The 15,649-nt window shown below is 41.1% G+C and overlaps 1 pseudogene; it reads left to right on the top strand.

Moving 5' to 3' along the window:
* The first annotated feature begins 8,772 nt into the window (after positions 1-8,772).
* Positions 8,773-9,737, top strand: LOC136392442 (transmembrane protein 199 pseudogene; annotated as a pseudogene).
* Positions 9,738-15,649: the final 5,912 nt, after the last annotated feature.

The following is a 15,649-nucleotide window of genomic DNA, read 5'->3' on the forward strand; positions in this document are numbered from 1 at the left end:
AATGAATTGGATAAAAACAGTTCAGATATTCTAAGAGCACCTGTTCTCCAAAGAAAGGAACTCTTGTCATGGCAGGAATTTTCATTGTCAAAGTACTCACATCTTCCAATGAGGAAAAGTGTAGAAGATCAACATTTTACAGTGGATGAAGAAGAGAAGTGGGGGATTTTAATTGAAAAAAATAAGAAGTGGCCTGTAAATTTTGAATGGGGTCAATTCATTCTGTTTGCTCTTGGCCCAGATTATGACCCTTATATGATTAATAATTTGGGAGTAGATAAAAATAATAGAAATTATGGTAGCTTTAGTTTATTCCATGCATTGTCTTAGTTAATTCTGTCTACAACCAAGTAATGTAGATATTATTATCTTGATTTACAAGTAAGTATAGGAAACTTACATAAAATCCACAAATACACTTAGTAATGTTAGAGGTATTTCAAATTCAAAGAACCTAATTTCTTAGCATCTAGTTTAAAAATTAAAGGTAAGAAAAAATTATTATATTTATTCTTATTTTTACTGTTTCCAACACTCTTCATTTGTTTGTACAGAGCCAGATTTTCACTTGGTATCACATTCCTTTTGCCCAAAGAACTTCTTATTACATTTCTTTTCGTACAGTACTTCTAGTAATGAATTCTCCCAGCTATTTTGTGTGTATGTGTGTGCCTTAAAGATATTTTTAAAATTCATTTTTGTAAGATATTTTACTGAGTATAGAATTCTTGATTGATGGTTTTTATTTTAACACTTTAAAGATGTCAATCTATTGTCTTGTATTCTGCATAGTTTCTCACTAGAGGTTTGTGTTAACTCTATTCTTTTATATTTGATGTTTTATTTTTGTATGGATACCTTTAAGATTTTCTCTTTATCTTTGGTTTAAGATTTTTTATTTGTTCATTTTAGAGAAGGGGGAGAAAGAGAGAGAGAGAGAGAAGGGAGAGAGAAGGGGGGAGGAGCAGGAAGCATCAACTCCCATATGTGCCTTGACTGGGCAAGCCCAGGGTTTCGAACCGGTGACCTCAGCATTCCAGGTCTATGCTTTATCCTCTGCGCCACCACAGGTGAGGCCACCTTTGGTTTAAATAAGGTTAACTATAATATGTTTGTTTCTGAGTGTGTGTATATCCAGTTTGTAATTCTTTAAACTTTTTGGATCTGTGATTTGTTATTGTTTATTAATTTTAGAATATTTTTAGCCATTAGTTCTTCCAACATTTCTTCTGCCTTCTTCTCCCCCTTTTTTTCCTGGAACTCAAATTACACATATACTAGACCACTTGCTATTATCTCACAACTCTTGGATGCTCTATTTAGAGTTTTCTGTTCTTTTCGGATTTCTATTTCATCCACTGTGGAGGAGGATTGACTAGTCTTCTGAAGTTCCTCCAAGAGCCTCTTCTTCTATTTCCAAATTAATTTCTTATATACCAAAACACCTATTACTAAACATTGCCTCTCCATTTGGTGACAATTGAATTATTCAGTTCTTTATGATGCATTTATAGGCAATTACATGGACACAGAGATAGATGCTCTCATTTATTCATGTATATTTTATCTACATAACAAGATGAGAAGCAGGCATAGAGAACTGAGTATCCTTGGCCAAGGTCACACAGCTGGTAAGTGGTGGAGTCAGGCTGACTGGCTTCAGAGACTTATGAGTGGTGCTGACCTAATGCCACTCAGTTAGAACTGTGCCAAAGTAGAGAACAGTGTGTACCTTTTAGTTTTAATGCCAAGTGCTTTCTGATACATTAGTCTAGAAACATTACCCTAATGACGGAGTTGACCTGAAGGAACTTTGTGCTTTTTGGCTTTGCAGGTGGATGTGTAGAAGGAGAATGATACCTAGTCTGATTCTTTGACTATTGATTGGACTTTACTCATGGCAGTTAATAGCATTAGAATCTTATTTTTCTGAGTCTTGCCTTACAGAGATCTATTTCTAGAACAAAACTTGGTTAATAGCTATTTTTTTAGCCTCAGAACTGAGGTAAAGGAACCATAACTGGCTGAAAGTCTTTCTCTGGCCTCAGAGCTCTATGTCTGAGAAAAGATACACAGCCACACCGCATGTGCAGGGCACCAGGGTTGTGGTCTCCAGAAATTGCCCAACTCTTAGAGTGCTGACAAGGACAAATGATTCTGAAAGATGGTGCTGTAAGAAAGGCAGACGTGCCTAGGGAGGAGACCTATCTTGAAAAAGCAGTTGGGATGTTTCAGTGGCTCCAAATCACTTTTATGCATTCATAACAGGAGGGAGCCTAGAGTCCATGTGTGCTGCTCAGTGGTGGGATTCAAATAATTTAACAACCGGTTCTCTGTCCTAATGACTGTTTTAAGTATAAAAAAAGATACACCAAAAGATAGTTTATTATTTCGTTCATGTAATACTTAAATAAGAACAGTAAAAGAGGTACACAAAATTAGATTATGTTATAAGAGTTTTAAAATATTAATAAAAATATTAAATAATACCTGACAAAAACAATAAAACTGTTAAAGATATTTCTATATTTCTTTTTGATTGGCATCCTCACTTGCAATTTTTTCCCCTTTTATCCAAGCATCATCAGCTGTGTGATTTATCTTTACCTATCTTTTCACTGTAGGACTAGGATCCCATTCCTTTACCTATGGATGGAATGAACATTACTACGGGCACTTAGAATATGCTGTTGTGCAGATCAATGTTAAAAAAGAGTAAGAAATGTAAATTTGTGATTTCCACATTGGGCGGCTGCCCAGGCATCCAACTTAGAGAGAACCCTGATGGCAAGTGCCATTTTAACAACCGGTTCACCAAATTCATCAAAAAATTATGTATCAGTTCTGACGAACCGGTGCTAACCGGCTGAATCCTACCACTGGTGCTGCTGGTCTTTGCAACCTTTGGTAAATAATGTCTTTGGACTTATGAACTCTTCAAAGACCAGGGAATAAGTACTAGAACAAGACACAAAAGCAGAGGTAGTGTATGCTATAGGACATGGAGCTGGTAAGGGAACATAGAGGGACCGTTATAGTGAAGATAGACTCCAGGAATTCAGCTCAACTGTCCAGTCACCTATACTGATGCTCTTCTAGGAATGTGTGAAGTTGAGATATACATAAAAATGGACATGTGATAAAGAGACAATGAAATACACATTAAAGTAACCGTAGAAATAGTCATTAAATACTTACTATAGAAAAAGTATGATTGTAGCCATTTTTCTGACTGATAAGAATTTTTACATAATATCTCTGGCTCCAAGAAACTTGAGTCTAACTGGGGAGAGAAGATACACACATAAAAAGCTAGTCCTATAGAACAGCCTTGGGAGAGGCAGCATGAGTTAGTAATCCTAGTATGAACATAGTTGGTTTCAGATCTTTTACTAGTACTGCAGAGGCGGATTAAGGTCAGTTGAGGTCCCAGGTGCAGAAGAAAATGTTGGGTCCCTTAAAAAGAGAGAGAGAGAGAGGGGAAATAAAAATACATGTTAACTATATTTTTAAATAAATAAAAATATTATGTACTATTAATGTTAAAATTGCACATATGAAACCAAACTTGGTGTCATTAGAAAAAAGTGTAAAGTTGGGGTTTTGCGGGGCCCTTCAGAAGTCAGGGCCCAGGGCTCCCGCCCTTAAATCTGCCTCTGTAGTCCTGTAATTTTAACTAACTATTTAAGCCACATTTTTCTTATTTTTGAAATGAGAATACTGTCATTACCTCATATATCTAGTAAGTATTAAATGAAAACAAAAACATGAAAAGCACCTAGGTTGCTATTAGGCATATATTAAGATTGTAGTGGTTGATGATTCTAAATGCAATAAATAAGAAGTATGTGGTTAATTTGCTAGGACTGTTGAACAAAGTACCACAAACTAAGTGGCTTAAACAACAGAAATTTATTCTATCATAGTTCTGGAGTTCAGAAGTTCAAAATCAAGGTGTTGGCAGGGTTGGTTCCTTGTGAGGACTGTGAGAAAGAATCCATTCCATACCTCTCTCTTAGCTTCTGGTGGTTTTTCAGCAATGTTTGCTATCTCTTGGCCTGCAGACATGTCATCCTGATCTCTACCTTCGTGTTCACATGGTGTTCTTCCTGTGTGGGTCTGTGTGTCTCTTTTAATAAGGATGCCAATCATATTGAATTAGGGGCCTGCCCTACTCCAGTACAGCTTTATCTTAACTAGTTACATCTGCAATGACCTTATTTCCAAATAAGGTCACATTCTGAGGTATTGAGGGTTGGAACTTCAGCTTAGGAATTTGGCAAGGTTGGGGGAGTACAATCCAACTTTGTTATAGATGGTAAATAAAAGAAAAAAAAACCCCGAGAAGATAGAGGAGATGGAGATAAAACTCTAGTATCCAGGATGATCAGTAACATTTTCTTAGATCACATGGGACTTAACCAAGTTGACAGAAACTTGGTGGTGATAAGGCACAGGGGCCATAAGCAAGAAAGACATAGAAGCAGAAATGTGTAGGTATGTTGAAGGAAACCAGCCAAGCTGGATTAGAGAGTATGGACCAGGGAGAATTTTGGATGCCTTTGACTGCAAGTAAGGAGTTTGCAGTTCATACTTTTGGCAGGAAGAAGCCATTGAAATATTATGACGCATACCACAGAGACAAATAAACGGTTCAGACAAGACTTGAAGTATGTAAATATTTGCTCCAGTTATTGAAAATGACACGAGAGACTCATATTACCAGTACATTTACTATGAGTCACTTTGCAATAGTGACATTGGATTAAGAGGACTCATCCTCTTTCTGGAGCTCGTTGCATATATTTGGCCCCTTGGCTTGTTGGACTTAGAGTATTATCTATCACCAGAAGAGAGCTTGCAGTGGGCCAATTGACCTAATTGATATGAGGATAAGATCAAATGAATAGAACACATAGAGTTCTCAGGACTGAAGGGAGGATAAATAACGGAGATCTGGTAGACTGTGTTAATCAGGAAATGCTGGTGAGCCACTGGGAGCTCTGAGAGGAACAGGTGGCCCACTAAATGGTCTCAAGAATGGGACGTGAGGTTCACAGGTTTACCACAGCTCACTGCCACGGCTGTGCCTCCTTGCTCCATTAGGATCTCAGCACCTAGGTCACACCAGAACCAAAACATCATGGAAAAGTAAAAACGTACTCCACCAATCATTCATTTGGTCTATAGGATGCCAACTAATTTCAAGGGACACTACTGTTTAATTTCAATTGTTGGTTGCTGTGGCAGCAAATCGGCATAGTCCTCATGTCTGACACATTCGTCCCATCACTCACGGCAACAGCAACATCTGGCACCATGCAGTTCTGTGGGCAACCCCACAGTCACTGCACACTATATAGGTTTTATAATTAACTTGTCAACACTCCCCACGGGTGGCTGGATATTTCCACCGGTCCTGAAGGGCTTAGCTCAGGGTATGAGCCATAATGTGGGAAGGTTTTTTTTTTTCGTCTTGACTCTTGGCACCAAGCCTGGTACCTCTGGTGGATGAGTTTGCTAAGATCAAGTCCTTTTCTTCTGCATGTCTCTGTCCTTTCAGTTCTATAGAATTCTGCTTAGAAGGACTTTATTGCTGGTCCTTTAAAAGCCAGTATTATGGTCCTATTACAGAGAAAATGCAAACTGAAAGCAAATGCAAGCTGATTACACCCATTTAATGCATAAGTACTCAGATTTTGTATGTACCTAGCATGTTACTCACTGTATGTTAAAATGTACTGGATTATTTTCTGCACCTGGGCTCTTTTCCCTAAGGTCTTCCACTTACTTGAGAACTGGATATCAAATCTGTTTACTTTCTACAGTGATCCTTGGCATTGATGACCCCACCCAGCACTGAGATAATGCAGGTAAAACACACTTATTACTTGGCACCTGATATATTATAAACTTTAAATACATGCCTATTGTATTTAAAACAACAGCAAATGCAATCATTTCCACAACATGCCTATTGTAGCATCAACATAGACTCTTCCAGTCTAAAAATCCCCTTTTGTCTGGGTTTCTTATAAACCAGTGTTTTTCACCTGCCAGTCTGCCGGGAATTTTGTGCCAGTCCATGAAAGAGTTAACCACCTGGGTATTGTATAAAGATTATAGATTCAATGATCTTAGTTGAATTAGCTTATGCTCAGGGTGATTTCTGCCTTAGTGTCCCTGAAATAATTTTCCTATTTTCACGGGTTCCCAAAAGTAAAAAGACTAAAAACCACTGTTATAAACAGTCATACCCAAATGGCAACACTGACTGGAGTTATCAGGGAAGGAAGAGGTGTTGGCTTTTCTGGTGTGGCCAACATATGGTATCAGCTCTAAGTGGTGATCCAGGAAGGGAGTGTATGCCTTCCAGATATGACAGGGATTGGTGGGCCTTTTTATTTTCTTTGTCTGCTATATGATATTCAGTAGAAAGGCCAGACCTAGAAGAAATTTGGGGATAGTAGTTGATCATTCCTAGTTTTTTCCATTAAAAAATAGATTAGAGAAATAATCATCTTCTTGTCTATGGCTTAGTGTTTTCAATATTGCTCTAGACACAATGAGAGAGAAAAACAGAGACATAATTTTTTATTAGAAATTTGTCATGCAGTTGTTTGAAGAACATTCATACATGAAAACAATAATAAATAACCTTAGAAAAATATTTTCAAAACTTTTCTGATATGACCCAGAGCAATTTCCAGATTTAATACAATTTCTATCCAAAAACCAATGATGTTTTTGTAGAAATAGAAAAATATATCTCAACATTTGCATGTAATTTCAAGGGACCAAAAATAGCCAAATAAAATCTTGGAAATGAAATAAGTTGAAGTTCTCACTCTTCCTGATTACAAACCTTACCACAAAGCTAGAGTAATTAAAACAGTATGGGGGAGCTTCCAGTCAAGATGACAGCCTAGGTAAATGCAATACGCACATCCTCACTCAACCATATCAAAACTACAACTAGACTGCAGAACAATCATAATTCAGAACTACCTGAAACCTAGCTAAATGTAAGTCCTACAATTCAGGATCTGAAGAAGAAGCCACATGAGCCTGGTTGGAGGGGACCACGGAATGAGCTGGTCCCACACCCATGCATGGTGAATAAAAACCAAGAAGCATATCTTGGCTCTGTAGGTCCTCTTTAAGAAGCAAGGGGTCCCAACTCCACATCAGGCCCCCAAACCCAGGGTTCCAGTCCCAGGAATAAAAGTGCCCATAACTTCTTGCTGTAAAAAGCAGTGGGGATTTTTGGCTGAGGGAGATAGGGGCTGCTGGAGTCTCAGACATTCCTCTTAAAGGGCTCACACACGGACTTACGCAGACTTACTTGCTCTGAGCTTCAGCACTTGGGCAGCAACTCAAAAGGCACCAGGAACAAATGGGAAACTGAATTATCTGGCATCAGAGTGACAGTTGGAGTGACTGAAGTGCTGACAGAGACCATCAATCCTATGTTGAGCAGAGCCAGCAGATGGATACCATATTTGAGTCTTTATCAATCTGGCTATTATTGTTATCCCTGCCCTGGTGATTCCTTGGGAGCTCACCCCAACCAATGTAGGGACTCACCAAGCTGTTTCCAATGGCTTTTCCATAAGAATGATCTGTATTGACTCATGCTTCAGACTTTCCTAAAATCTGTCAAACAAGCAGCGTCTTGCTTCAGTGTGCCCTGTACCTCTCACTAAGTGACCCCTGTTCAGGCACTAGTGACATCTGGGATGGTTTGCAGCTTGGCCTCTCCTGGACACCTCCAATCTCTATACAAGTAGCAGCCATCTGCAGATCGCTTTGTATTTCATGCCGGTGGCCCCCAGCAGAACCTAGATTGGGTTTGGTTGTAGGAAAATGTATTTGCGACTATAAATATCATAAGGGTTTAAGGTAAGTCATACAGCTCAGTAGCAGACAAATAAATTACCCAATTTTTAAAATGGGCAAAGGACCTGAATAGATATCTTTCCAAGGAGGATATATGAATGCCCAGCAGGTACATGTAAAGATAGATGCTCAACATCACTAATCATTAGGAAAATGCATATCGAAACCACAATGAGCTATCACAGCATGCCTTAAAGTGGCCATCATCAAAAAGACAAGAGATAACAACTGCTGATGTGGAGAATCTCACTGTTGGTGAGATTGTAAACTAGTGCAGCTAGTTTGGAAAATAGCATTAAAGTCTCTCAAAAAATTAAAAACATAACTATCATATGATCCAGCATTTCTGCTTCTGAGAATAGATCCACAGAAAACTAAAACTTTATGTCAAAGGACATCCACACCCCCTTGTTTCTAGCACCATTATTTATAGCCAAGACATGGAAGCAACCTAAGCTTCCATCAATGAATGAATAGATTAAGAAGTTGTGATATCACACACAACCACATACAACATGCACGCACGTGTGAATATTATTCAGTCATGAAAAATGAGGAAATCCTGTCACTTGTGACAACATGGATGAACCTTGAGGGCATTATGTTAAGTGAAATAAATCAGATAAAGACAAATACTGTATGATTCACACATGGAATCTAAAACAACAATAACAGCAACAAGACAACAACCAAATTCATAGAAAAAGAAATCAGATTTGTGGTTACTTGAGGTGGGAGTTAGGGGGAAGGGGAATTGGATGAAGGTGATATAAAGGCATAAAGTTCCAGTTATATTATAAATAAGTACTCAGGATGTCATAATGTACAATATGATGACCGTATTTAAGACTGCTCTATGAAAGTCAGCTAGAGATGGCATCTTTCTTGCTTGCTGGAAGGGAGCTGGTGCACACTTTGGGACCTAGCGGAAGCTGGAGCCAGAGCAGCTGCCCCAGGAGCTGTGGGCCGAGCTGGAGGCCGCGTTGGGGAAGAAGCATAAGGGCGGGATCCTCCCAGTGGTCCATGCCTGTTTCCTTCCACCTGATTGGGATCTGTACCAGTTGCTGAGAGAAAGGAATTCCGCAGTCTATCTTCACGAGTTCCTAGAAGGCAGTGAAATCTACCTCCTGGAGGTGGTGATGCCTCCTAGGAACCCAGAGTTGGCTGCCCTCTGGAGAAAATTGACATGGGTAACAGCTGGCCAATGAGGAATATAAGTGGACACCTGCAATGTCCCCTGTCAGGATTCAAGGCATAGTGGGATTTTCAGTGATCTGGGGAAGCAGGTGAGGTTCATTGAAGGCTTTGGTCGTCAGCACCTTCAACTTCATTGTCATGGCGCAACTTCAGCTGCCTTTGTCTGCGCTTATGTTGGAAGCCAGTGTATCTTCACAGAAATTGCCTTGTAGGTACTGGCTACACTTACCGTCACCTCTGTGGTGGGTCTGGCTGTGCCATGCACCCTGGTATGGGTGATGATAAGTGAGCGGGAGAGATATAACTGGTCCTCCATTAAAGTCTGGAGAGGGCAATCAACCCATCAGGCTCTCTGTACTCAGCTCTGGTTAGTTGGAGCCCGGCCAGCGCTGCCTGCTCCTCCTGTGGGAAACCCCATCCGTGGTCAACAGGGGAGACTCAGAGAACAGCTGAAAACTAATCTGTCAGTACTTTCTCCTAATCCCGGTGCCCACCTGCCTTCTCCAGTCCACCTGGGCCTGCTGGGACTGCTGTTTTCCGTCGGGAGTGAAGAGAATCCAGACCGCCCCAGAAGTAGACCATACAGCCTGAACTTGCCAGGTGCACGGATCAACCGTCATCTTTGCTCCATGTATCCTTAATGCAGACTGGCAACTTAGTTCTGAAGCCTCCACAAAAACAGAAAGAATTCCCTTTCTCCAGCTTGTGCTCAACAAGGAACTGATCAGAGGACATCAAATAAGAGAAGGATGGGTTGGTACAGGGTGGTGGAATTGGAAGTGAGGCAGCTACCTTTTTTTGGAATCTTAGTTTCTATCTTCACCCTCTTCTTTCTGCTTGCCTTTCTCAGGTTTTCTGTATGCTTCTTCCCATCCCTGGATATCATCAGTACTCATTAAACTTCCCACCTTCCTGTCACCCTTTGCTCTGCCTCCCAAAAGAAAAACAATTCAGAAGGCAAAAAAACACTGTCTCTGCTTTTTATTACAAAATCCCTTGCCCTTGTCTTTGGGACGGGTCTGCCTACTGTGGATACTAGTAAAAAATGACGTTCTTTGTGGACAGGGACTATTTTCAGATTTAACTCTCTCTAGAAATAGGAATAAACATACACATGAATATGTATTTTAAAAAGACTGCTGTCTGATATATATGAAAGCTGTTAAGAAAGTTAATCCTTAGTTCTCATTACATTAGATAGATAGCTAGATATTGATATGAGGTGATGGATGTTAACTAAACTTATTGTGGTATTCGGTGCATGATATATAGAAGTCAAATCATTACCATACTTTCCCATGTATAAGACATCCTTTTTTAAAAAATCTGGGGTCTAAAAACTGGGTATGTCTTATACAGTGGTTGTAGATTTTTTTACTTGCATTTCCCGCTTTTTCACGGGGATGAGTCGTATGAATTTTATGATGTATAAAACTTGAGTTCAATAACTTTCTGTAATACAATTTTTTTTCAAATTTCAGGCCCCCAAAGTAAGATGTATCTTATACATGGGAGCATCTTATACATGGGGAAATATGGTATGTTGTCCAACCTAAGCTGGTTTATTATATATATCTCAATAAAATTGAAAAAAGAAAGTGGGGTCTGACCTGACCAGGCAGTGGCACAGTGGATAGAGCATCGGACTGGGATGCTAAGGATCCAGGCTCAAGACCCCAAGGTCACCAGGTTGAGCACGGGCTCATCTGGCTTGAGCAAAGCTCACCAAGGCTTGAGCAAGGGATCACTTGGTCTACTGTAGCCCCCTGGTCAAGGCACAAATAAGAAAGCAATCAATGAGAAACTAAGATGCCGCAACAAAGAATTGATGCTTTTCATCTCTCTCTTCCTGTCTGTTTGTCCCTATCTGTCCCTCTCTCCGTCTCTTTCTGTCTCCGACACACACACACACACACACACACACACACACACACACACACACACACGGACACACGGACACAGGGGTCTGGTGTGGAAGCTGCATGGAGGCCTGGCAGGAGCAGCAGGCGGGGCGGGGGCTCTGTGGGAGATGGGGCTGGATGCAAGTGGGCAGCATGTGAGTGCGCAGGAGGAGGAGGGCTGCTTAGTGGTGGCTGGGCAGGAGCCACGTGCCAAGAAGAGGGACCCTTGCTGCTATTTTACCAGGTCTGGGAGAGAAACAGTGGGCAGAGGAGGTGGGGAGTGGCCGGGATCCTGCTGAAGCCGGGCCCCAGGCCTGGTGTCTGGGCTAGGGGTGTGGCGGTGCTGGGAAAAAAGGGACCTGCAAGTTCTCTGCAGTCAGACATGATCCCACCTCCTCCTCCTGGTCCTGGTGCCCAGTGGTTGTCTGGTGCTCTGCGGTGGGGAGGTCAGGTCAGAGCACTTCCACCTCCTCTGTTTGCAACTTTTCCGTGTGCAGTCAGCTGTGGAGGAGCGAGAGACCGAGGGTGTTTATCTAGGGGACACTCTCTACATGACTGTTCCGCATAGTAGATGAGAACGTTGGATTAGATACCAGTACAGCTTTGATAATAATTCCTTGGTATGTACCACACGCAGGCATCGTGTGAGGCAAATACATCAGTGCATGCCAGGCATGTGTTCTCATGTGGCCGCCTCCCTTCTATTAGTGTCATCCTATTTCAGTGAACTCATGTGCCAAAGGGCCTAGCCTAATACCTGGCATAGAGTAGGTGCTAAAAATGGCACCTATTGTTTTCACTGCCCCCTCATGGCTCTAGGTCTCCCATTAGAGTCATCCTTCAACACTTTGTCACTGCTCATGTGTGCTGTTTACACAGTCACCTTTTCCCCTCTTCCTGGTCTTTATGAAGCTAATCCCAGATCACCCACAGTCACTGCCCCGGCACAGGCATGAGCTCATCAGGCGTGAAGCAGGACTGACATTGCCTAGTAACTGGGAAAATATCTCCAGCAGGCCCCACAGGGGCTAGAGAACCTCATCCCTTGGGCATGTGGGAACGGAAGAGCTTCACTGCAATAAAGATACAAACAAACTGAATTGGTCCCCAAACACCGCCGTATGCGCCTGACACTCAGGGGAACGGTCTTATTTGTGTCCTGCTTAACCACCTTCTCAAACTCCAATGTGTACCTAAAAGGGTCAGAGAAGAGAAATAAGCAATCAGGGTTGGAGCCTCTCTAAGCCCTCTCTCAGAAGATGCACACAGAGATTCACACACATATGCACAACAATGTACAAATTCACGTACACACACACACACATACACACACACACTTTGGGCTGACTTCCTGTCTTATCAGTCTGCACTGAGTCAGGGGAGTTGTTTGTACTTCAGAGGCGTTCAGCCATTCTGTGTGTCTGGATTGGAATGAGGACAAAAGTTGTTTGGATCAGAGATGTTGTGCAACCTTGTGTGATGGATGCCTGCTCCACTTCCCGGTCCTTCTCCATTGCACAAACTGTATGGTGGGAAAGTTCAACACGTAGTGGACAATATGCTGCTGCCAGCCACACAAGGTGGGAAAGGGAGTGAGCGTTGAGAAACTAATTTGTATCTTTTTTTAGCAGGACAGCTATGCTGAAGAATTTTCTGCCCGATTGCTAAATAAGAAGCAGGAGAAAGGCAGATGGAATAATGCAGCGACTCCACGAGAGTTGCTTTGTTCCCCAAGCCTCCAAATGTGGAAGGTGGTATGATAAAAGATAGAATGCAGGTCTGGAGAGAGGAAGTCTCACCTGTGAGTGACAGTTCATCATCAGGAGGAGAGTGAGGTTGGCTGGGCTCACCCAGAGTCAGGTTGCCTGGAGCTGAGTCCAGGTCCTGAGTTCTCTCACTGGCTGTGTGACCCAAGGCAAGGCCTCTGATGTGAAATGAGACTAGTGGTACTCCACAGGGTAGGTGTGAGACTCAAGAGGCTGTATGTATGTGGTTCAAAGCCCAGACCCTGAAGCCAGCAGCAAACTCTCTCACTCTAACCATCTAACATTTGTGTGAGTTTTTTATACCCCTGCATTCGAGAGCCAGTTCACCCAAAGTGCTTTTATCTGGTCTAGTTTCATCAATTCTCCTGCTCCCCAGACAGACTCAAGTCTTGACTGTTTACTCCTACTTCATCACTTCTGGTCTTTCGGCAGGTCCGTAAGTCACCATCTTTGCTCCCACTGCTTATCCCTTGACATCCTTCACACCTCCTTGCTCCAGCTCTCTTGGCATCAATTAATAGCTATGGTTCTAGCCCTGTGGTCAACTCCTAGCTTGTTGGAAAATTATCATCCCCCAAGCCCACATATAACGTTTATAGATAACATAATATTACAAGATTTAAAAAATATTAACCCGACTCATATAAGCTTAATTACTTCTTCAGTCATTATCTGAGTCTTGGGGCTGGATTAGAGCCAGGGTATTTTGGTTCAGATCTTCTAACATTTTCCTCCTATAGAATTGAGATGAGATTAAGGTGACTCAGAATGAATTGTGAGCCTAAACTAATCCAGGATAAATCTGAAATGGAAAAGAGTCTATAGAAATGGTAACCCCTATATTCTTACCCACAATTCACTCTGCGTTTCCCTCCAATTTGGCTTCTAGCCTCACCACTTTATTGAAATGACTTTTGCTAAAGTCAGTAATATATGCTCTACTCAATGGACATCATTCATATTTTGGACAGTTTTATATTTTCATATGAACTTTTAGTTATTCAAGTTATAAAGTATATTTAATTATTCAAAGTCCCAGAGTATGATACTATCACAGGGATTAGGAAGAGAACACGTGCTTAGTAACAAACAGGGAGTTTAGTCAGTTTCACATAGATTGTTTTTACCTTCAGGAAATCCAGAATGCTTAGAAATTATTAAAAATTTGAAGAGGATAATTTTTATAAGCTTTCCCTCCTCAACTTTGGCTAAATGTAGCCACATTAAAAATAGTGACATAGTCTTTGATCATGAAGCAGAAATATATATATAATGGTAGATTTCTTACTCAAAAATGATATTAAATCAAAGCTCTCATTCAGTAACATACACACTATATGTTAGAAAAATAACATTCTACATTTTATAGCACATTCCCAGGTAACATTAACCAGATTAAAAAATAAAGAGAACCAATGCTATTATATATGTACTTGAGCTGGACAGTTTCTCAAGTAATGGAGTCATGTTCAGGAAATAATACTTAAAAATATAAATTCTTATACAGTGATTTCTTTGTTAAGTCTCTTTCAAATTCTTTAGTTGGTAGCAATACTTAAAAATCTTTAACTGTAAAGTCATAGTTGCAATGATTTGATTTTTACTGAATCTTGAAAATTTTTAAGTGCCATTAAATTTATTATCTTCTGTTTCTTTTTAAATTACACTTATTGGGGTGACATTGATTAATAAATTTGTATAGGTTTCAAGTGTGTAATTCTATGATACATCATCTGTATATTGCATTGTGTGTCCACCACCCAAAGTCAAATCATCTGTGTCACCATATATTTGGTTCCCTTTACTTAATACTCCTATGGGGATAATTATCATAGTCCTCAGCTGATTCAACCAACCCCTTTAGCTACTTGGCTCTGGGACAAAAGTTGGCTGGATGATGTGCTTAATCATCTTTGTAGGAAAAATGTCTTCTTCTACTTCCGATTCCTCCTCCTCAGTCACCTCCTGAGTAACATTTCAGGAGGATTGCTGACTTATAGACTTAAAGGCATCTATAATCGACACATTTCTAGATGTTGTTGAAATAGTGTCTGAACTTCTGCTTTGGATAGAAGTCTTTTTAGATCAGGGCCTGGATGATCAGTTTATTATAAAGAATACTGCTTGGGAAACAGCCAAATGAAATGAAGGAGAACCATTGAGCAGGGTGACATCAGCCTCCCAGCATTTCCACATATGCACAACCTGGAACTTTCACACCTCTTATTTCTTTATCTTTCTTGTCCACCAAAGGGTTTTCACACATTCCTTCCTTCTTGGCACACTCTGCTGCTATCTGACACTACTACACACTCCTGGTTGGCTTCAAGCTTCTCTGGCCATCATTCTGTTTCTTTTGATGGATCTTCTTCTGTCCAGGCTTTAAGTTTAGAATTCCTCAGGGTTTTTTTTTTTTTTTGTGTTGTGTTGTGTGTGTGTGTGAGAGAGGGGGGGGGGGAGAGGGAGGAAAGGATAGACAGGAACAGACAGATAGGAAGGGAGAGAGATGAGAAGCATCAACTCATAGTTGCAGTATCTTAGTTGCTCATTGATTGCTTTTTCATATGTGCCTTGACTGGGGGCCTCCAGCCAAGCCAACAACCCCTTGCTCAAGCCAGTGACCTTGGGCTCAAGCAAGCAACCTTGGATTCAAGCCAGTGACCTTTGGGTTCAAGCCAGTGACAATGGGTCATGGCTATGGTCCCATGCTCAAGATGGTGACCTCGGGGTTTCAAACCTGGGTCCTCAGTGTTCCAGGCCAACACTCTATCCACTGCTCCATCTGGTTAGGCTAGATAGAATTCCTTAGGTTTTGATCCTAGATCACCTTTTCTTCTCACTCTGCTTCCTTCTGGAAGATCTCACCCACTTCCATGGCTCCAAATA

This window comes from Saccopteryx leptura, chromosome 2 (genome assembly GCF_036850995.1).
Source record: "Saccopteryx leptura isolate mSacLep1 chromosome 2, mSacLep1_pri_phased_curated, whole genome shotgun sequence".
NCBI lineage: Eukaryota > Metazoa > Chordata > Mammalia > Chiroptera > Emballonuridae > Saccopteryx > Saccopteryx leptura.